The sequence below is a fragment of the Gossypium arboreum genome, chromosome 12, assembly GCF_025698485.1.
Source record: "Gossypium arboreum isolate Shixiya-1 chromosome 12, ASM2569848v2, whole genome shotgun sequence".
NCBI lineage: Eukaryota > Viridiplantae > Streptophyta > Magnoliopsida > Malvales > Malvaceae > Gossypium > Gossypium arboreum.
Window position 1 is genome coordinate 85377812 of NC_069081.1, and position 24647 is coordinate 85402458.

A 24647-nucleotide genomic window follows, 5' to 3' on the forward strand; every position below is an offset into this window, starting at 1 on the left:
CCATATCCAAAACTCAACTAAAGGAGTACCAAAAGGGCTTTGATAGTGTGGTTGACTTCAACTTCTATGATCCCGAATCCGATCGCTAACGAGCAAAATCTATAAACAGAGAAACAAAGAAACGGAGTAAGCAATTTATGCTTAGTAAGTTTGAGCCATAATATACACACAACCAAAGCATAGCATTCAAGTAGCTAAACAATAATTCATATGCACAATTTCTCAAAGACATGCTTACTTCACAATCCCAACTCTTATATTCATACACAAATAACGGCTTAGTTAAGGCCGATAACTCGTTTATCATTGGAGCAAATATTCATACGCACTTACTCCTAGTGTGCAAAGCACACACAACACATACCTTGTTGTTGGGAATTTCACAAGTGCATTAACTGAAAATTTTCCAGCAAGCTTATAATTTTCAAATCACATACCTTCGAGTTTAACCGGATATAGCTACTCGTTCAAACGCCTTGGGACATAGCCCGGTTATGGTAACCCGCACAAATACCTTCGGACTTAACCCGGATATCACAACTCGCACAATTGCCTTGGGCTTAGCCCGATATCATAGCTCGCACCATTGCCTTGGGCTTAGCCCGATATCACAACTCGCACAATTGCCTTGGGCTTAGCCCTGATATCACAATGGTCGCACATTTATACACATCTTTGTTTCAATTTCATAACAAACTTTTATGCACAATTTACTTAATCAAGAATATCATTTCGGCTCAATGGCCACATACAAGGGCACAATTTCGATTGCTTATTACTTTGTTCAATCGAATCAAAATCTAAGTTTCGATACTCGAAAACTTACCTCGGATGTTGTCGAACGATTCCGATGGCTATTCGACTACTTTTTTCTTCCCTTTATCGGATTTGGTCCCCCTTTGCTCTTGAGCTTAATTTAACAAATAATTTGATTCAATCATTTGAGTATCGAAAAGAAGAACTCAAGGCACTTAGCCCACATATATTCACTAGACATTAAAGTCACATAAGTACGGAATTCATGAATCGACTTAACACACAAAGCCTTCAACATGCTTACTCATGGCGAACAACACAACCTCTTAGGCACTCATTCATGGCCGATTATGCATGTTGATGTTGAGGCCAATTACATGTTTAACACCACACATGAATGGCACACATTTTACTAGCTAATGCTTTACATATTGTAGCTCAATACTTATAATATAGCATCAAGCACTCATATGGCCGATTATACTTAGCCATACTTGCACCAAATCAACAATAAATTCCAAGATTTTCACATCACATGTGTACTAGGCCGAATGTACTTGCAATTTCACAAACATTCTTCAACAATTTCTTCTTAAACAAACATATTTATCATTTACTTCATAACCAAATCATCATGTGCAAACATACATACACATATAGGTGCATGGCCGAACCTCAAGGTGTTCATAACCATCTAAAACATAAATTTTTACCAATCAAGTAACAAGCATAAATCATGCTCATGAATGCATCATGGCCGAATACATCACATTCATACCCCTTTCAACTTCGGTCATGGTTAAACAAAGAACTCAATGTCTTACTCAAGATTGCTACAAAGAAATTTCAAGAGTAGTCAATCCATCATTGCATGTATCATTATCAAGCTTCACATTTAGCATGCAATGGCTTTAACACAATATCAACCTTGGCCTAATACCATTTCCATGGCATAACAAGGATTTGAACCATGGCTAACATGAACATCAAGTTAGCAACTAAAACATGCATGAATCTCATGACACAACTTCATACATACCTTAATCTTGATGCAAGTATAGCCAAATCTCCTTCTAGATCTCTTCTAAACCAAAATGGAGCAAAAATCCTATCTTCTTCCTTAGTATTTTCGGCCAAAAGGAGAGAACAAGGATGAACAAAATTTTTCTTTGCTTTTCTTTCACTCACGGCAACAATGGGGAGAATACCACACTCACACACATTTTTTTTTGTTTCTCTTCCCACCACTAAATTTTTTATCATTTAATCACATCATGCATTATCAAAACATGTCATAACATGTTTTTCTTGCCCATAACTCCTTGTCATGGCGGCCACTATGCCATCTTTGGGAATTTGACATGCAAATCCTTAATTTTGCATGCATTATCAACTAGTCATCACACATTTCCCCATCATACTTTCAAAGTTTACTACTAGGTCCTTTCTAGTGAAATTCACCTTTATAACACTAAATCGAATCATCAAAAATGCCACACAAATTAACACATATCATAGGCATCAAAATAAATTTTAAATTATTTTTATGCCTCGATTTTGTGGTCCCGAAACCACATCCCGACTAGAGTCAATTTTGGGCTGTCACAACTCTCCCCCACTTAAGAAATTTTCGTCCCCGAAAATCTTACCGGTAAATAGGTTTGGGTAAAGCTCTTTCATAGAGCTCTTGGGTTCCCAAGTAGCTTCTTCCATCCCGTGTTTGAGCCATAACACTTTTACTAACGGAACCCTTTTGTTTCGCAACTCCTTCACTTCACGAGCTAGGATACGAATCGGTTTTTCTTCATAACTCATATCGGATTGAATTTCAACCTCTGATGGACTAATTACGTGCGATGGATCAGATCTATAGCGTCGAAGCATCAAAACATGAAAGACATCGTGAATCTTTTCGAGTTCAGGGGGCAAAAATCAAACGATATGCAACTGGACCGACTCGCTCGGATATCTCATATGGCCCAATGAACCTCGGCTCAACTTGCCCTTACGGTAGAATCGAGTATCTTTTCCAAGGCGAAACCTTGAGAAACACTTTATCTCCCACCGATGCTCGATGTCTTTACGCTTGAGATCCGCGATCGACTTCGGCGATCGGAGGCTATCTTGATTTTCACGGATCACTATCACTTTCTGCTCAGATCTTTAATCAAGTCCACCCGAAAATTTTGCTTTCACCGAGCTCCGTCCAACACAATGGTGTATGACATTTACGCCCGTACAAGGCCTCGTAAGGTGCCATCTTAATACTTGATTGAAAACTATTGTTGTGCGAATTCAATCAAAGGCAAATACCATTCCATGAACCATCGAACTCGAGGATGCAACATCTTAACATATCCTCAAGTATCCGAATTATCCGCCGGATTGACCATCGGTTTGGGGGTGAAAGGCGGTGCTGAAATGCAACTTGGTACCCAAAGCTTCTTGCAACCTTTTCCAAAATCGCGAGGTAAATCTCGGATCTCTATCCGACACGATGGAAATAGGCACCCCGTGTAATCTCACAATCTGAGAAACGTACAGTTCGGCTGGTTTGTCCATTGAAAAGTCCGTACGTACGGGGACAAAGTGAGCCGACTTAGTCAATCTATCTACAACGACCCAAATCGTATCTTTCTTATTCGCTGACAATGGCAGTTCGGATACAAAGTCCATTGTGACTCGATCCCATTTCCACTCGGGTATCGTGATCGGTGAAGTAATCTCAAGGCACTTGATGTTCCGCTTTCACTTGTTGACATATTAAACACCTCGAACGACGTCGAGATGTCTCGTTTCATACCATGCCACCAAAACCGACGTTTCAAATCATTGTACATTTTCATACTCCCCGGGTGGATTGCCATTCGGCTACAATGGGCTTCATTCAGAATTATCGAAATAAGTTCCAAATTCTTTGAAACACACAGACGACTTCTGAACCTCAAACAATCGTCATCATCGATTTGAAATTCGAGTCCTTGTTCGAACACACTCACTTTTCGCTTTTGCGGCCAACTCATCGTCGACTTTCTGAGCTTCACGAATTTGATGTATCAATAATGGTTTGGCTTTTAATTCAGCTACTAACACATTTTCGGATCGAACGGACAAGTGCACGTTCATCGCTCGTAAAGCTAATAATGATTTACGACTCAAGGCATCCGCAACCACATTCGCCTTTCCCACTTTGATTTACGTTTTGTTCAGATAAGCTCGGGCAATCCTTAATGAAATGATCGACTGATCCGCACTTGTAACAGGAGCGGTCACGATATCTACAACTCCCGAATGCCATTTGCCACAATATTGGCACTCCGCTCGTCTCGACGATCATTGCCAACACCGGCGATCAAGTGACTCAGCGTGCCCATAGGGGGTCGATCGCGGTCTCGTCTAGAAAAGCCCGAAATGTCTCTAGACCGCCTAAACCATCTCTAAATTTCTTTGATGATGTGGGAAGGGCTTCCCGAAGACCTTTACTGAAACTCCCTTGCTCCCACTTCACTTTTCTTTTCTCCATCTTGAGCTCCTCGGCTTTGCACGCCGCTCGACAAGAGCCACAAACTCTCGGATTTCCAAAATGCCAACATACGACTTTATATCATCGTTCACCCATCTTGAGCGTTTACACATCACGCTTTCAAGAAATGCACTCAGCGTGCATCTGCTAAGCCTCGCAAATTTTCGTTCAGTAGTCGGTAATCGACATGGAACCTTGCTTAAGATCAAGGAATTCCTTTCGTTTTGGTCCATAAATCTCGATCGATATACTTCTTTCGAATTCAGGTTTGGAAGAACTCCCAAGTTACTTGCTCTCTAGACACCACAAGTCGAGTACTCCACCAATAGTAGGCGGAATCGCGTAGCAAGGAGATAGTACACTTTAAGCATTCATCGGTGTACATGATAACTCATCGAGCACCGGATAGTGTTGTCCAACCAAAATTCAGCTTGCTCGACATCGTCGCTATCCGTAGCTTTAAATTCAGTAGCCCCATGTTTTCAATTACGCCGATTGGGGCTTACTTGACCTTACTTGGTCGATTCATCGGAGGTATTGTAGGTCTTGGGGTTGCATTAGTCGGGAATGGAGGTTGTGGAACAGTAGTGTTAGTTCGAATGTATTGGTTAAACCAATCATTCATCACACTATAAAAGGCTTGCTTAGCCTCATCATTCGGATTGTTGGCAATAGGTTGAGAGTCCGCCGGCGCTGTCCCTTGCGCGAGAGCAGGCGCCACACTCTCCACATCATCAGCTATTGCTCGGTTAGGATCGGGATCCATTGCTATAAACAAACACAAACTCAAATTGTCAGAAATCACCACACTATCAATTTGTCACTTAATGGCATGTATAGCTAGACCCCAAACATATCACGGTAGTCCTAGGATCGACTAAACCGTGGCTCGATACCAATAAAATTGTAACACCCCAAACCCGAGACCGTTGCTTGGTGTCGGACACGAGGTTAACAAGCCAAAACCACTTATGGCACCGACCAATTTGACATTCCGTGCAAGCTGGAAAACTGCATCGCTGTCGCCTTAAAAGCATATCTCGAGTTTCACAACTCGAAACTGATTCTGTAAATTTTACCTGAATTTAGACTCATATATCCATCCATGGATTTATTTCTAGAATTTTGGTCGGGCCAATTGGTACAGTTTATTAGTTAAAGTCGCCCATGTTACAGGGGTCGACTACACTGACCTTCGCGCGTTACAACTTGAATATCTCTCTATACAGGGTTTCAATACTGATACCGTTTGTTTCCAATGAAACTAGACTCAAAAAGGAATCTGCAAATATAAGGCATGACTTCTAATTCATTCTGGATAATTTATGGAAAATTTTCAAAGTCGCGACAGGGGACCTAGAAACCGTTCTGGCCCTGTTTCACGAGAACTTTAATATCTCTCGGTATACTGATCATATGATCGTTTAGTTACTTTCATATGAAAATTGACTCGTCAAGGTTAGATCACATAATTTATTCACTATTTAACACCATTCCTACAAATTTTGGTGATTTTTCACATCCACGTCACTGCAGCTGGCAGCCTCTATTTTTAAGGTAGGCTTTACCTATATTGTAGTTCCCATGGACCAACTATAGTCTAGTCATACTTAGGTCCACATATGATCATATTTAGCCATTCCAATGGCTGATCATGTGACCAACTCTCTCATTCCAAACCATAATCCCATCATGAAACCAAATATAATTACAAACCACATATGGTCAAATTCCATACTCCACTTTTCCGAACCATTTTCGCATGGCCGTACACATATACATCACAAGTACTTAAAAATAACCGAGGGTAGTCCTATACATGCCATATCCAAAACTCAACTAAAGGAGTACCAAAAAGGGTTTTGATAGTGTGGTTGACTTCAACTTCTATGATCCCGAATCCGATCGCTAACGAGCAAAATCTATAAACAGAGAAACAAAGAAACGGAGTAAGCAATTTATGCTTAGTAAGTTTGAGCCATAATATACACACAACCAAAGCATAGCATTCAAGTAGCTAAACAATAATTCATATGCACAATTTCTCAAAGACATGCTTACTTCACAATCCCAACTCTTATATTCATACACAAATAACGGCTTAGTTAAGGCCGATAACTCGTTTATCATTGGAGCAAATATTCATACGCACTTACTCCTAGTGTGCAAAGCACACACAACACATACCTTGTTGTTGGGAATTTCACAAGTGCATTAACTGAAAATTTTCCAGCAAGCTTATAATTTTCAAATCACATACCTTGAGTTTAACCGGATATAGCTACTGCTCAAACGCCTTGGGACATAGCCCGGTTATGGTAACCCGACAAATACCTTGGGACTTAACCCGGATATCACAACTCGCACAATTGCCTTGGGCTTAGCCCGATATCATAGCTCGCACCATTGCCTTGAGCTTAGCCCGATATCACAACTCGCACAATTGCCTTGGGCTTAGCCCGATATCACAATCGCACATTCATACACATCTTTGTTTCAATTTCATAACAAACTTTTATGCACAATTTACTTAATCAAGAATATCATTTCGCTCAATGGCCACATACAAGGGACAATTTCGATTGCTTATTACTTTGTTCAATTGAATCAAAATCTAAGTTTCGATACTCGAAAACTTACCTCGGATGTTGTCGAACGATTCGATGGCTATTCGACTACTTTTTCCTTCCCTTTATCGGATTTGGTCCCCTTTGCTCTTGAGCTTAATTTAACAAATAATTTGATTCAATCATTTGAGTATCGAAAAGAAGAACTCAAGGCACTTAGCCCACATATATTCACTAGACATTAAAGTCACATAAGTACGAATTCATGAATCGACTTAACACACAAAGCCTTCAACATGCTTACTCATGGCGAACAACACAACCTCTTAGGCACTCATTCATGGCCGATTATGCATGTTGATGTTGAGGCCAATTACATGTTTAACACCACACATGAATGGCACACATTTTACTAGCTAATGCTTTACATATTGTAGCTCAATACTTATAATATAGCATCAAGCACTCATATGGCCGATTATACTTAGCCATACTTGCACCAAATCAACAATAAATTCCAAGATTTTCACATCACATGTGTACTAGGCCGAATGTACTTGCAATTTCACAAACATTCTTCAACAATTTCTTCTTTAAACAAACATGTTTATCATTTACTTCATAACCAAATCATCATGTGCAAACATACATACACATATAGGTGCATGGCCGAACCTCAAGGTGTTCATAACCATCTAAAACATAAATTTTTACCAATCAAGTAACAAGCATAAATCATGCTCATGAATGCATCACGGCCGAATACATCTCATTCATACCCCTTTCAACTTCGGTCATGGTTAAACAAAGAACTCAATGTCTTACTCAAGACTGCTACAAAGAAATTTCAAGAGTAGTCAATCCATCATTGCATGCATCATTATCAAGCTTCACATTTAGCATGCAATGGCTTTAACACAATATCAACCTTGGCCTAATACCATTTCCATGGCATAACAAGGATTTGAACCATGGCTAACATGAACATCAAGTTAGCAACTAAAACATGCATGAATCTCATGACACAACTTCATACATATCTTAATCTTGATGCAAGTATAGCCAAATCTCCTTCTAGATCTCTTCTAAACCAAAAATGGAGCAAAAATCCTATCTTCTTCCTTAGTATTTTCGGCCAAAAAGGAGAGAACAAGGATGAACAAAATTTTTTTTTTGCTTTTCTTTCACTCACGGCAACAATGGGGAGAATACCACACTCACACACATTTTTTTTTTCTCTTCCCACCACTAAATTTTTTATCATTTCATCACATCATGCATTATCAAAACATGTCATAACATGTTTTTCCTTGCCCATAACTCCTTGTCATGGCCGCCACTATGCCATCTTTGGGGAATTTGACATGCAAATCCCTTAATTTTGCATGCATTATCAACTAGTCATCACACATTTCCCCATCATACTTTCAAAGTTTACTACTAGGTCCTTTCTAGTGAAATTCACCTTTATAACACTAAATCGAATCATCAAAAATGCCACACACAAATTAACACATATCATAGGCATCAAAATAAATTTTAAATTATTTTTATGCCTCGATTTTGTAGTCCCGAAACCACATCCCGACTAGGGTCAATTTTGGGCTGTCACAGCTTGAAAGTTGAAGAAACCCTAGCTATGGAGAGAGGGAGAATTCGGCAGCAACTAAGGAGGATGATGACCAATTTTGTGTTATTTTTCCCATTTTATTTCATTTAATATCCAAATGACCAAAATGCCCCTCCTTACTAAACTTTCAAAATTCCTTCCATGTCCTAATTTTGTCCATGAACTTAAAATTGGTCAAATTTCTATTTAAGATCTCCTAATTAATATGCAATTTCATACTAAAAACTTCTAGAATGCAAAATTTGAAACTTATTCGATTTAGTCCCTACTTTCAATTTAAGCACTTTAGGCATAGAATTTCATCACGAAATTTTCACACAATCATGAAATCATATCATAATCATCAAAATAATTATAAAATAATTATTTCTATCTCGGATTTGTGGTCACGAAACCACTATTCTGATTAAGCCCTAATTCAGGATATTACAACTCTACCCCCTTTTAAGGATTTTCGTCCTCGAAAATCTTACCAGTAAACAGGTGTGGATATTGGTTTCTCATAGTTTCTTTAGGTTCCCATGTAGTCTCTTCTACCCCTTGCTTTTGCCACAACACTTTTACAACTGCAACACTTTTATTTCTTAGTTGTTTGACTTCTCGAGCTAAAATCTTAATCGGTTCTTCTTCATAAGTCATATCCGGTCGTAATTCAACTTCTGTCGATGAAATTATATGTGAAGGATCCGAACGATACCGACGTAACATAGATACGTGAAACACATCATGAATCTTCTCTAATTCAGGTGGTAGCGCTAGCCGATATGCTACCGGTCCAACTTTTTCAATTATTTCATACGATCCAATAAAACGCGGACTTAACTTGCCCTTTCGTCCAAATCTAAAGACTTTCTTTCGTGGAGACACTTTCAAAAATATCTTATCACCAACTTGAAATTCCATTTCTTTTCGTTTCAAATCCGCATAAGATTTCTGTCTATCTGAAGCAGCTTTCAAACAATCTCGAATCACTTTCACCTTTTCTTCGGTTTCTTTTATTAAATCAACTCCATAAATCTGATTTTCCTTGAGTTCAGTCCAATACAATGGTGTCCGACATTTACGACCATATAATGCTTCATAAGGTGCCATCTTCAAACTTGTCTGATAACTATTATTATAAGCAAATTCTACCAACGGTAAATACTTTTCCCAACTACCTTGAAATTCCAATACACAACATCTGAGCATGTCTTCAAGAATCTGAATTACTCTCTCTGATTGTCCATCAGTTTGTGGATGAAAGGCAGTGTTGAAATTTAACTTTGTACCTAGTGCCTCTTGCAACTTTTGCCAAAACTGTGAGGTAAACCTCGGATCTCTATCCGAAATGATTGACAAAGGTATCCCATGAAGTCTAACAATCTCTCGGATATACAATTCAGCCAACTTATTAAAAGAATAATCAGACGCATCGGAATAAAATGAGTGATTTAGTCGATCATCAACTATTGCCCGGATGGTATTTTTCTTCCCCGAGTTAACGGCAACCCCGATATAAAATCCATAGTAATCCGATGCCATTTCCATTCAGAACCATAATAGGTCAAGTAATCCCAAGGTACTTGGTGTTCAACTTTCACTTGTTGACAAACTAAGCACTTTGATACAAACTCGAAATATCTCTTTTCATTCCACTCCACCAAGACATTTTCTTCAAGTCATTATACATCTTCAGATTGCTTGATGAACCGCTAAACAACCATTATGTGGTTCATGCAAAATCTTTTGAATCAACTCATCATTTTTCGGTACACAAATCTGATTTTTAAACATCAAACAACCATCAAAACCGATTCTAAAATCGATCCTCAGACGACTTCACCTCGCTTTCTCTTGGCTAGCAAATCTTGATCATTTTTCTTAGCTTCAAAAATCTCTTGTAAAAACATCGGTCTTGCTCTTAACTCTGCTAGAATCGAACCGTCATCTGACATTTTCAACTGAGTGTTCATAACTCTCAAAGCAAACAACAACTTTCTACTTAAAGCATTGGCAACCACATTCGCTTTTCCCGGATGATAATCAATAACAAGCTCATAATCTTTCAATAACTCTAACCATCTTCGCTGTCTCAAATTCAAGTCTTTTTGTGACATCAAGTATTTAAGACTTTTGTGATCGGTATATACTCGGCACTTTTCACCATACAAATAATGTAGCCAAATCTTCAAAGTAAATACCACCGCAGCCAATTCCAAATCGTGAGTAGGATAATTCCTCTCATGAGGTTTTAACTGTCTCGAAGCATAAGCCACCACTTTTCCTTCTTGCATGAGTACACACCCCAAACCATTTAGAGAAGCATCACTATACACCATAAATTCTTTACCTGATTCGGGTTGTATCAACACCGGTGCTTCAGCTTAATAACTTTTCAATTCTTCAAACTCTGTTGACATTCTTCCGTCCATTCAAATTTAACATCCTTTCGAGTAGTCTAGTCATAGGAGCAAGAATTATAGAAAATTCATTTACAAATCGCCGATAATACCCAAATAGCCCCAAGAAACTCCTAACTTCGTTACATTTTTCGGTGGTTTCCAATCAAAATGGCTGAAATTTTACTAGGATCAACCCGTATACCATCACCAAACAATATGACCCAAAATCCAACTTCCCAAGCCAAAATTCACTTTTACTAAACTTAGCATACAAATGCTTATCTCTCAAAGTTTGCAAAACTATCCTCAAATGCTCAACATGCTCTGTCTCATCTTTTGAATAAATTAAAATATCATCTATAAACATCACAACAAATCTGTCCAGGTATGGCCGAAATATGTGATTCATTAAGTCCATAAACATAGCAGGAGCATTTGTCAACCCGAATGGCATAACTAAAAATTCATAATGACTGTACCTTATTCTAAAAGCAGTTTTAGGCACATCTGACTCTTTCACTCGCAGCTGATAATACCCAGATCTCAAGTCAATCTTTGAAAACCATGTCGTTCCTTTTAGCTGATCAAACAAATCATCAATTCTCGGCAATGGATACTTGTTTTTGATTGTCACCTTGTTTAACTGCCGATAATCAACACATAATCTCATAGAACCATCCTTCTTTTCACAAATAACACGGAGCACCCTAAGGTGAAAACTCGGTCTCACAAAGCCTTTATCACCAACTCTTGCAATCTGCGACTTTAATTCTTTCAACTCTATTGGTGCCATTCTATATGGAGCAATCGAGATCGAAGTCGTTCCCCATCAAATCAATACCAAATTCTACTTCCCTGACTGGAGGCAAACCCGGTAATTCTTCTGGAAATACATCCGCAAATTCACACACAACCGGCACTGATTCAACTTTCTTTTCAATTTCTTTTGTATTAATTACATACGCCAAATAAGCTTCATAACCCTTTCTCAAATATCTCTGAGCCGACATCGAAGAAATCACACTAGACAATGCCTCTGATTTATCTGATTCAACCCGCAGAGTTTCACCGTTTTCACACTTTAATTCTATAACATTTTCTTTGCAATTTACTATAGCATCATGCAATGTCAACCAATCCATACCCAAAATAACATCAAATTCATCAAACGGCAACAACATCAAGTCAGCCGGAAAGTAATGACCCCGAATCATTAAAGGGCATTTCTTGCTTACTTTATCAACTATCACGCATTTGCCTAGCGGGTTCGACACTCTAATCATAAATTATGTGTTCTCAACAGGTATATTCATACTAGACACCAGTTTCATGCATACATATGAATGAGTAGAACCAGGATCAATCAAAGCAATAACATTAATATCATAAAGAGAAAATGTACCGGTAATCACATCGGGTGAGGAAGCATCTTCACGTGCTTTAATAGCATAAGTTCTAGCCGGAGCTCTTCCTTCAGATCTAATCTGCAGCTCGCTACATTCTTATCGCTTGTTTCACTTCCACTTTTCTGGATACTTTCCCTCAAGTTTGCACCACTAGCTTTTACACTCTAAAATTTTTCTTTCTCTCTCTCTCGGGCAATCTCTAATAAAATGATCCGGAGAACCACATCGAAAACATTCATTTGCTCTGACGGACCAAAATGATTTCTACCACACCGGCACACTCGGGTTTAACAAATCTCGAGTTCCCTACACCGCCATGTATATTCGAGATTTAGGACCCACATTCGCTTCTTAAAATTTCCATATGATTGCCTAGCTGAAACTTGGGAACGAGGATTCATATTTCTTGACTTTCCGGGTTCTTTGTGAAGGTGCCTTACTCATCGGCCTTTTCTTCCAATTTCGTGTCTCAAATTCTACCTTTCTCTTCTCTTTAAGTAGTTCTTCACCTTACAAGCTCGATCAACCAAGACTACCATTTCTTTCAGTTCAAAGATCCCGACAAATACCTTAATGTCTTCGTTGAGCCCGTCTTCAAATTGTCGGCACACCTTGGCTTCAGAGGAACATATTCCCGCATACTTACTCAATCGAACAAACTCTCTTTCATATTCGAGATCGTCATATTACCTTGCTTCACTCAAGAAACTCTTTACATTTTTGATCAATAAATCTTTCACTAATATATTTCTTCCGAAACTCTTCTTGAAAGAATTCCCGTGTTACCCTCTCTTTCGGTACCACCAAATCAAAGTCTTCCACCAATTATAGGTGAATCTCTCAACAAAGATGTAGCACATTTCAAACATTCTTCGTGTACAAGATAATTCATCAAATACCGGATAGAATTTTCAAGCGAACTCGCTTTCTCGCATCATCATCAATATTTGCTCTAAATTCTTGACCCCTTGTTTACGAATTACATCAACGGGGTTCTGTGAAATTTTATCATATCCATTCCTTGAGGCATCGGAGGCATAGGTTGAGGAATTGGGGAGGTGGGGAGGTCGTACATTTGGGTTCGTCGAACGAACTCGATGTACCATGCACTCATCATTTCGAGAAAGGCTTCCGATCCCTTTATCCTCCTCCCCGACCAACAAGAGGAGGTGGGTTTTCGATCGACCTTGCCTTCACCGGAGCTGGTGCATTACTCTCTACTTCATCTCGCCACAGTTGGATCGAAATCCATTTACTATATAAAAAATCATTTAAAAAGGTCAGAAGTCGTCACACTATCACAATTCATACATATGGCATGTATAGCAAAATCCGTACATACAACACGTAGTCCGAGAACTGACTAAACCTGCTCTGATACCACTAAATGTAACGCCCCCACGCCTGAAACCATCGCCGGAGTCGAGCTTGAGGAGTTACCGAACATAATTTATCAAATTAAGAACTTCAAATCATTTGTTTCTACATTTACAGCTTTCTAGCTACCCGTGTCACAGTTACAAGAAAAATCATATCTCAAGTTATGAAACTCAAAATCAAGATCCGTAAATTTTTCCTAAATCTAGACTCATATATATATTTACTATTTTTTTTCTAGAATTTTTGGTTGGGCCAATTAGTACAATTTATTAGTTAAAGTCTCCCCTGTTTCAGGGTTTGACTGCTCTGAGCTCTATGTATTACGAATCAGATATCTCTCTATTAAAAATTTCAATGACTATTAGGTTTGTTTCTATTAAAAATATACTCAATAAGCAATCTGTAAATATAACTAAAAACTTATAATTATTTTTTTAAAATTTATTATGAATTTTTAAAGTCAGAACAGGGGATCCAGAAATCACTCTGGCCCTGTTTCACAAAAGTTTAAATATCTCATAAAATATAATTTATATGCCTATTTTGTTCCATCCACATGAAAATAGACTCATTAAGCTTAAATTTCATAACTTACTCATCATTTATTTCCATTTATACTATTTTTAGTAATTTTTCAAATTCATGTCATTGCTGCAGCAATATTCTGCTTTAAGGCAAGTTTCATCTTTTCATGAGTTGTTATGAACTAGATAACCTATTAAACTTCCATGATATCAAATATGATCTAAATTTAACCATCACCATGACTTATTAATATTAAACATTTTCTCAACCAATCATGGCTATATCATAAAATTATTTACACAAAATAAGTATATTGCTATACATGCCATACTTAAGTTTTACAAGCCATTTACCCAGATGAAAGTCCTTTGGATAGTGTGATCGAACCTTCGACCCGTCCCGATTCCCGAGCTGGCTTGTTCAAAACTACAGTAAATAAAGAGGAGGGAGTAAGCATAAATGCTTAGTAAGTTCATATGTAAATAACAAGTAACATAACAATACAAATATACCAAACAACTTTAGCATGGTATCACCAAAACATATATCATATTTCTAAACATCATTCATCATCTTACCACCTTATCGTTGTTGTATCTATTATCAACCTGAGGGTTAAGAACATACCTGTCCAAGGTGTCCATGTCACAACACTTACCAAAATGTCGCTTGCATCTTAAGTGTTCTTTCATTTCACTAGAAATTTCACCCGTTGAACACATCGGAATACAACTCAGATACACGGATAATTTGCACATAAGTGCCTCATATGTAATCAAGAAATCATGTAACCAGCCCCTAAGTGAACTCGGACTCAACTCAACGAGCTCGGGTGTTCGCATCCATAAGTGAACTCAGACTCAACTCAACGAGCTCGGATGCTTAGTTACATCTCACGAACTCGGACTCAACTCAACGAGTTTGGACATTCGCATCCATAAGTGAACTCGGACTCAACTCAACGAGTTCGGATGCTCAACCATCCTAGTGACATGTCACTTGTATCCTAATCTATTCCTAAGGTTCAAACGGGCTTTTTCCCTCGATCTCACATTTGTCATATTCCATGGAATATCGGAACCGATACTCGGTAACAATTCATATTTATCAAGTAGTAAACATAATTTTGCATATTACTCAACATTAACCACAAAGCATAATATTTCACGATTAAAAATCAGCATATCATATAATTAACATCAATAACTTAAAAATAACAATTATGCTACATTATTTACACATGAACTTACCTTGGTACCAAAATATAAAGATTTTGTAATTTAGTCCACAATCTTTTCTTTTCCTCGACCGCGACTTGAATCTCGTTTCTCTTGATCTATAATATCAAATTAATCTTATTTAATACATACATTCATCAAAACAGCATTTAATACGAACTTTGAAAAAATTACACTTTTGCCCCTAAACTTTTGCATAATTACACTTTTGCCCCTAGGCTCGGGAATTAAACTTTATTCCTTATTCTTATGTTTTATAACATGTTGATCACTTTTCCCTTCTATGGCAACATCAAATTCTCACTCTAACATATACTTGTGACTATAAGGTATTTTTGCCGATTAAGCCCTTTTACTCGTTTTCACTCAAAACCGAGTAGCACAAGTTGTCTAACATAATTTAAAACCCCATATTCCATCATAAAACATGAAAATACACAAATTTCACCTATGGGTATTTTTCCAAATATAAACCCTAGGTTGAATTATTGCTAGCATAAGCTTAATCGAGCTTCTAGGATTCCAAAAACATAAAGAACATTAAAAACGGGGCTTGGAATCACTTACTATAGAGCTTGAAAGTTAAAGAAACCCTAGCTATGGAGAGAGGGAGAATTCGGCAGCAACTAAGGAGGATGATGACCAATTTTGTGTTATTTTTCCCATTTTATTTCATTTAATATCCAAATGACCAAAATGCCCCTCCTTACTAAACTTTCAAAATTCCTTCCATGTCCTAATTTTGTCCATGAACTTAAAATTGGTCAAATTGCTATTTAGGATCACCTAATTAATATTTCAATGCAATTTCATACTAAAAACTTCTAGAATGCAAATTTTGCAACTTATTCGATTTAGTCCCTACTTTCAATTTAAGCACTTTAGGCATAGAATTTCATCACGAAATTTTCACACAATCATGCAATCATATCATAATCATCAAAATAATTATAACATAATTATTTCTATCTCGTATTTGTGGTCACGAAACCACTATTCCGATTAAGCCCTAATTCAGGATATTACATCGTTAGCCAATCCATACCCAGAATTATATTAAACTCGTCAAATGATAACAACATTAAATTAGCCGGAAAGCAATTATCCCAAATCATCAATGGACAGTTCTTGCACACTTTATCAACAAACCTTTATCAACAAACACATTCTTGCCTAAGGGGTTCGATACTCTAATTACAAATTCAGTAGACTCTACAGGCAAAGTATTACTGGATACTAAATTCACACATACATATGAATGAGTTGATCCTAGATCTATCAATGCAATAAGTTTAGTATCATAGAGTTTAAAAGTACCGGTAATGAAGTCCAAAGATGACGCTTCTTTGCGAGCGCGAATACCGTAGGCTTGAATAGGTGCTCTAGCATCAGATCTCGCAGCAGTGTCTCATGTCGCACCTCTACCACCACTCACATTTCCAACATTACGGGATGGACTCCCTCTAACTACAGTGTTACTCGGCCTCGTGTTCTGAGCATTATCTTTTTCAGCTAACTCTGGGCAATCTTTAATAAAGTGATCTCATGAACCACAACTGTAACAAGTTCTATTATTATTTTTCACCCAGCAATCCCCAAAATATCATCTTCCACACTGTTGACACTCGGGTTTAACATCTTCTACATTACCAGCACTCGATACCGAAGTGGCTAGAGCTTTAAGGCTGGTGTATTGCTTCCCGCGATTTATATTCTGATATCCCACTGAAGCTGTCGATCGGTTAAAATAGTCTCTAGATTTCTTTGACAAGGAATGATAAGATTTATTCATCAATCTCTTCCTCGAATCTCTTGCCTCTGAATTAGCCTTTTTCTTCTCTTTGCTGAAATCCTCGGCTTTACAAGCCCTCTCAACCAGTACAACAAATACTTTCAATTCAAGTATCCCGACTAACAGATTTATATCTTCATTCAACCCGCTAACAAATCATTTACACATGATCTCTTCAGTGGAAACATATTCCCGAGCATACTTGCTCAAATGTACAAATTCTCTTTCATATTTTGTCACAGCCATTCGACCCTGCTTTAACTCTAGAAACTCTTTAAGTTTCTAATCGAGATATCGTTGACTTATGTATTTCTTTTGAAATTCTGTTTGAAAGAACTCCCAAGTGACTCGTTCTCTAGGAACCACAGATGTTAACATTTTCCACCAATGATATGCATTATCTCTAAGCAAAGATTCCACACATTTGATACATTCTTCTAGAGTACAAGACAATTCCTCAAATACTCAGATTGTATTCTAGAGCCAAAATTCAGCTCTCTCAGTATCATCTTCAACTGTAGCCCGAGTCTCTTCAGCCCCATGTTTACATATCTTATCCACTAGAGGCTTACTCAATCAAATCAGATCATCACTTCTGGCACAACCAGAATTTGTTGAAGAATAGGCGAGGGTAGAGGTTGTTGAGTAATCGGGTTCATTCAAATGAACTCCATGAACCACTCACTCATCATTTGGAAGAAAGCTTGCTTAGCCTTTCCCCCCTGGCTACTAGAAATAGGACTAGAATCGGACGGTGCTGTCCCTTGAGTTGTAGCAGGCGCATTACTTTCCACATCGTCAGCTATGGCTCGTTTGGGATTCATTTTCTATATAAAAACACATTTTAACTGTCAAGAATCATCACACTATCGTAGTTTATATATATGGCACGAATATCTAGACTCTTACAGGCTATGTTAGTCCTAGAATCGACTAAACCGTAGCTCTGATACCAATTAAATGTAACACCCCTAACCTATATCCGTCGTCAGGATAAGGTTACGAGGCATTACCGGAAAATATAACATTTATCAAACATTCAATATCGCATATCAATCATTCACATACACAAAGTCCCTTAAACGAGACCTATAAAACATGCTAAAGAGTGGATCGGGTCTAAACTGATCACATATAAAAATTCTGAACACTTAGAAAAATTTCATGAAATCATAGGTCACACGCCCGTGTGAGCAGCCCGTGTGCCTCACACGACCACCAGACACGCCCGTGGTGCAAACCGTGTGAAAACAGGGCATACATATTGACTTGTACCACGCAGCCAGAGACACGCCCGTGTGCCATGGCCATGGGAAAATTAAGGAGGTTATTGACTTGGGTCACCCGGCCGACCACACGCCTGTGTGTCTAGGCCGTGTCAAACCTGTAGGGTATACTGAATTAATTCGTAAGGCTACCCCAGGGGACACACGGCTGTGTAACATGACCGAGTGTCGCACACGGCTGAGACACACGCCCGTGTCTCTGCCCGTGTAGACAAAAATAGGCCATTTGTAAAGCCAATTTTCCACCCTTTCCACAAGCATACAAATCAACCAAAATAACACCATTTCAATACATTTTTAGGCAACCAAAAACATGCCAAATCAATCACATATCAAGTTATATATATCATCAACCAATTCAACTACTAAATTTCATATACAAATATACCAAATCCATATACCAAAACCATCAAAATTTACCATTCTTCAAACATTGGTAACTAACCAAATCAAAATCCATTTAACTATATCCACAACTATGGCAAACATACCAAAACAAGCCAACATATAAGGCATTATATGCATCACATATATCACTTATCAATCACATAACTTAAGCTAGCTTATATGGCTAAGAACATACTAACATTTACATCATTAACAAGCTAAATCACATGGCTAACATCATAGCTCAAAACATACCAAAATGACTCTAACCTATACATGCCATATACCATATATACAAGCTTCAAAAGTACCAACAATTGATCGATAGTGTGACAACGTTTCTCGACGATCCCTGAGTCCGAGCTAGCTTTGATACTCTATAAAACAAAGACAAATAACACACAATAAGCTTCATAGCTTAGCAAGTTCTTACCAAATATACTCAATAGTTCATAATATACAAATCATCAATTAATAGACACTTAGTAGTTCTCATATCATCATTCAATTCTAATCCATGATATATATATATATATATATATATATAAATTCATCAAGCTTAATACACATAGTATCAACTACCACATAGGTATCGTTCGAAAATCTTTCAATGCTCTAAGAACTCGCACACTTAGTTCATAAATGATTAGTCAAAGCTATAACGATATCACACACTGAGTGCTATCACTGTAACACCCCTCCGAGGCTGGGATTGTGCACGAGGCATTACCATACTTAACCACATGCCTACAATCATTTTTGAGTCACCAAGACTCGATCAAATTTAAAACTTTTTCTAACCTTGCTTAGAACTCCTTAATGTGGGCCTACAAGGCCTCAAACTCTTATTGGAAACCATTCGAAACTAACACAGGTCCTTAAATCGACTTAATAAAAATAACCCTTGAAATAGGGCATACGCCCGTGTGGGAAAGTAACACACCCGTGTGAGAGGGTAATGTAACACCCCAAACCCGGCCCAGACGTTATGGCCGAATCTGATGTGCCACATTGGAGTTGAAAACCCACGTTCCGTTTTAGTGTTTTAAAAACCATATGTTGAGTTAACAAAGTGTATGTAAGCTAGGCACCAGGTAGGTATCCGAGATAGAGGAGGTGAGCCATGAAGGCTGCTTAAGTACCAAGCTCTTTGATTGGATCCAATCCTAGACATGCCCACAACCATAGCCACACTTTGTTATATCGAGTTTAAATTTGTTTAAGTGAACGTCTTTGATAAATCAATTAATCGTGGCGTTGAGATATTTTAAAAACAATTATCGTTTTGAAAACACGTCCTAAGTCTAGCCCAATTGAATAATTATCAACCAATTTTAAAGTTATTAAGAATAAAATAATCTAGAGAAGAAATAAAAGAAAAGTTAAAATGGCCTTATTACAACCCAAAATAAATAATAATTAAAGGAAATTAAATGAAAACCAACGCTTATTTAAAGGTCCAAAGCGATCACCGTGGCCACTCTGAATCCCTCCTACCAAGTCCCCACATCAAGGCTCACCGCAAGGTTAAGGAAAGGGGTGAGTTTGGAAACTCAGTGCAACAAGCCCCTTTCAGAGCCCAAAACAATAACAAGCCCTTTTCATATTTCATATTTCATAATCTTGGGTCAAGCCTTTTCATATTTCATATTATCGGGTCAAGCCTTTTCATATTTCATATTACTAGGCAAGCCTTTATCAGAAATCAGTATGGCCCTTAGGCCCATTTCAATGTCACATATAATTTCAATGAAAGAATGCAACCCATTTGGGGAGACTACTCAACCCACCATCCGCTACTCTCCACCGTACCAACCAACACACCATGTGGGATTAACTCGACCCACCCCGCCAAACTCTCCATTGGCAAAGATAGTGCTTTATCATATAACCGAGGCCTAGCCTCTTTTAATAATCGGGCAAAAGCCCTTTCAATAATCGGGGCATAAGCCCTTTTATAATCGGGCATAAGCCCTTTTGATAAGCGGGTATAAGCCCTTTTGATAATCGGGCATAAGCCCTTTTGATAACGGGGCATAAGCCCTTTTCACTTCCTCCATCCATATAAAACCCAACCTAATGCAGTTATGATTACATCATGTGCATATCATACATATCATGTGCATATCATACATTTCATGTGCATATCATACATACCATATTTATCAAAATCCCATGTATTAAAATCATACATAAACCCTAGGGGTATAATGGTCATTTTACCTAGGGCAAAACGGTCATTTTCATATTATAAGGGTAATCTCGTAATTTTACCAAAATTAGGGTTTCCATGTTCATTAACGATTACTAACAATCCATGGGTGCAAACAGTGATTCGGCCCATTTTAGCGAAATCGAGTCATTGGGCCTAAAACCCCTAATGGGCCCTACTTAGCCAATTCTGTCATCTAGGCCCACTTAGCCTATATTCCATAACGGTTTTAATAGTCTTATCATGCAATTTAACAGATTTCCGTTTTCTACCAATTTTACCCAAATGGGCCCGAAAGCCCAATGGGCCCCACTTCGGCCCCTCGAGGCCCAACTTACCAAGAACGCCAAAATCACATTCTTACCGTTTCCATCGTTCTCGATCACCGTCTCATCGATTCTAACTAACTAGTGAGCGTTAATTGCTCATAAGTCCTCGAAATGCCGAAATTTGGCATTTCGCTTTTCGCATTTTATCGCTTTAAGCTATGAAAGGGTTCGTTACACACCTGATTTGTGATATTCCTCGACGAGATCTCCTATGCGATTTTTCCTATAATCAATCACTTATAAATTAGACCATGTTATTATTAAACCAAATCGAAAACTACCTATTATCATCACTTACACATTCTACCACCATCCACAATGGCCCTTGGGTTCATACCTTTGCCAAGTTGATGACTAGATTTAGTCACTCGATGATCCAAGCTTTTCACACACTCCTCGATCGGTAGCCTTTAATCCTCACTAGCACCAACAAACCAAATAACACCAAAACCCTTTTAGCCTTAGTCGACACGGGGTTTTCACTTTTCTTAAACCACAAGATACAAATGGAAAGAAGGTTCAATACTTACCAAGAGATCTACTCATTGAAGAACGTTCCAAATACCTTCCTACCCCATATTCATTGTGAATCCAACTTAAACGTGCGTGAAAATAGATCTAAATATTAATTCTGAATCACTAAAATTGAAGCTTTCGGCTTTTCAAAGAAATATTAATCTAAGCTATTACGAGGTTAGTACACACATTACGGGTTGAAGTTGAAACGTTTCCAAAATCAATCGCCTCGATAACCACCACCGCACTCAAACTTAACTAATCCAATATCAATATATGTAAATCCTAAGCACATCAGTCATACGGAACATAAGGGCATATTCGTCATTTTATCATACAGGGGTATTACGGTCACTTTACCCTACAGGGGCTTTACGGTCTTTTTACCTTTTAGGGGTATTTTAGTCATTTCATCCTACAAGGGTGTTTTGGTAAATCTACAAACCAAGGGTATTTTAGTAATTTTGTAAATCGAGGGTAAAATAGTAATTCTGTAAATCAAGGTAAAACGATAATTATGTAAATCAGGGGTAAAACGGTAATTATGTAAATTAGGGGTAAAACGGTAATTCTGTAAGTCGAGGGTAAAGCGATAATTATGTAAATCAGGGGTAAAACGGTAATTATGTAAATTAGGGTAAAACAGTAATTACGTAAGTCGAGGTAAAACGATAATTATGTAAATCGGGGTAAAACGATAATTATGTAAATTAGGGTAAAACAGTAATTACAGAATCGGGGTACTTTAGTAATTTTACAAGTCGAAGGTATTTGGTAAATTTACAAATCGAGGTATTTCAAAGATTTTTACAAACTAAGGGTATTTCGGTAATTTTAGTAAACTAAAGTATTCTAAACAGGATAACAATACGAATGGGCCTAAAGCCTATTCTCATTAAATGGGCCCACACGCTCGTGTGGCCTTTTAGCCCAAACCTAGCCACGATATGCGATTCACCTAGCTTAGTCCAATATTTACTACACAATCAAACAACTTATCCAATTGGGCCGTAGGCCCATTGGGCCCATATGGCCCCTTTCTACCATCGCGTCCAAGTAGCCATCCAACAACAAGAGTAGTGATAAATACACACCGATAGGAGACCGGAGTTAATCCACGCCCGAGCACTCTTAGCCGACGCCCAACCCAAACGAGCACGCCATACAAATAAAGGGATCACCAAGAAAGGTACATTTACTCTCTTCATGGTTCCTCTATTTAAAGCCGACTTCACAACCACTCTTATATTAGCTTCGATGTGGGATCCTCCAACATTAGAGTTTAAATTCAACACCAACTCTTGTCGCCTCGTTAGCAAAATAAATGCTCTTTGCTTGCCATGGGATTCAACCTATGCCTCCCTTAAATGATCCACACGCTACTTGCCACTAAGCCACAAGGCTTTTTGTGTCATATTTTATCCCCAATTAATTATAAGGTCTAAAGGCCAAAGTCCGGGTTCCTTTAAAAAACAAAATAAATTGCAAGAGCCAAGGCTTGAACCCAGGCTCCCATACAACTTTAATGACGCCACAACCACTAGACTACAAGCTTCATTGTGTCATTTATTTAACACAATAATTTTTGCTAAAGCCCAAGTTTGAACCCAAGATTTCTCCAACACTTCTCAAAGCCATTAACCACTAAAGCAAACATTTAATTGTGTCCTTTCATTGCACAATTAAATACCTATATAAAACCTCCTTACAAACCCACACTCAAGGCCCAATGCTTCTAGGCCCAAATTCGGGGTGTTACAGGTAACATGCCCGTGTAGAATTAAATTCTAAATTCGAACGTACAGAGGTTTTGACACGGCCAGACACACACCAATGTCTATGACCCGTGTCTCCTACACGGCCATGACACGTCCGTGTCCTAGCCTGTGTCTAAAAACTTTGACATTCTACTTCTAACGTCAGCAATCCTAAAGGGTCCTATGGCCAAGGCACACGCCCGTGTGCTAGGCCGTGTCCTTCACACAGCTGAGACCCACGGCCGTGTCTCTGCCCGTTTGCTTACTACCATGCATACTAACCTGAAATTTCTACATGCAGGGGACACACAGCTTGACAACACGCCCATGGGGCTTACACACGACCTAGACACATGCCCGTGTGTCTTTCCGTGTGGGCAACGTAGGGCTATTTACCAAGCCCTTTGCTACCCTGAAACACAAAATAACAACAACCATCATGCTAAAAATCATCATAATATGATTCCTCAATCCAACAACCACATCTTTACACATTTCATATTTACTAAAACAACCAACAAATTACCCATTCATGAAATAACTTCTCGGTTTCATATAACAACTTTCAACTTTAACCATTTCCATGACCTTGGACAAAATGAATCAAAATGCTAAAGTAAGCCAACACATTTGGCCAATTAACAAAGACACAAAATTCTAAAGTCAGGGTCCTATACATGCCATAATCAAAATAAATAGATCTAACTATGACAAGTGCTACGATTGATAGTGTGGCCGATGCCTCCGACAACCGTTGATCCACGAGCTAATTAGACGGCACTATAAGAAAATGGAAAGAAATAGGGTAAGCATAAAGCTTAGTAAGTTGCATGCAATAAATATAACAACAACTTTACCATTTATCATCATGCTCATAGTACATAAGTAGGCATAAGCACAACTTACTCATCACTAGCCAATACATTTCACATAGCATATATTGAGCTCACATCTGATAC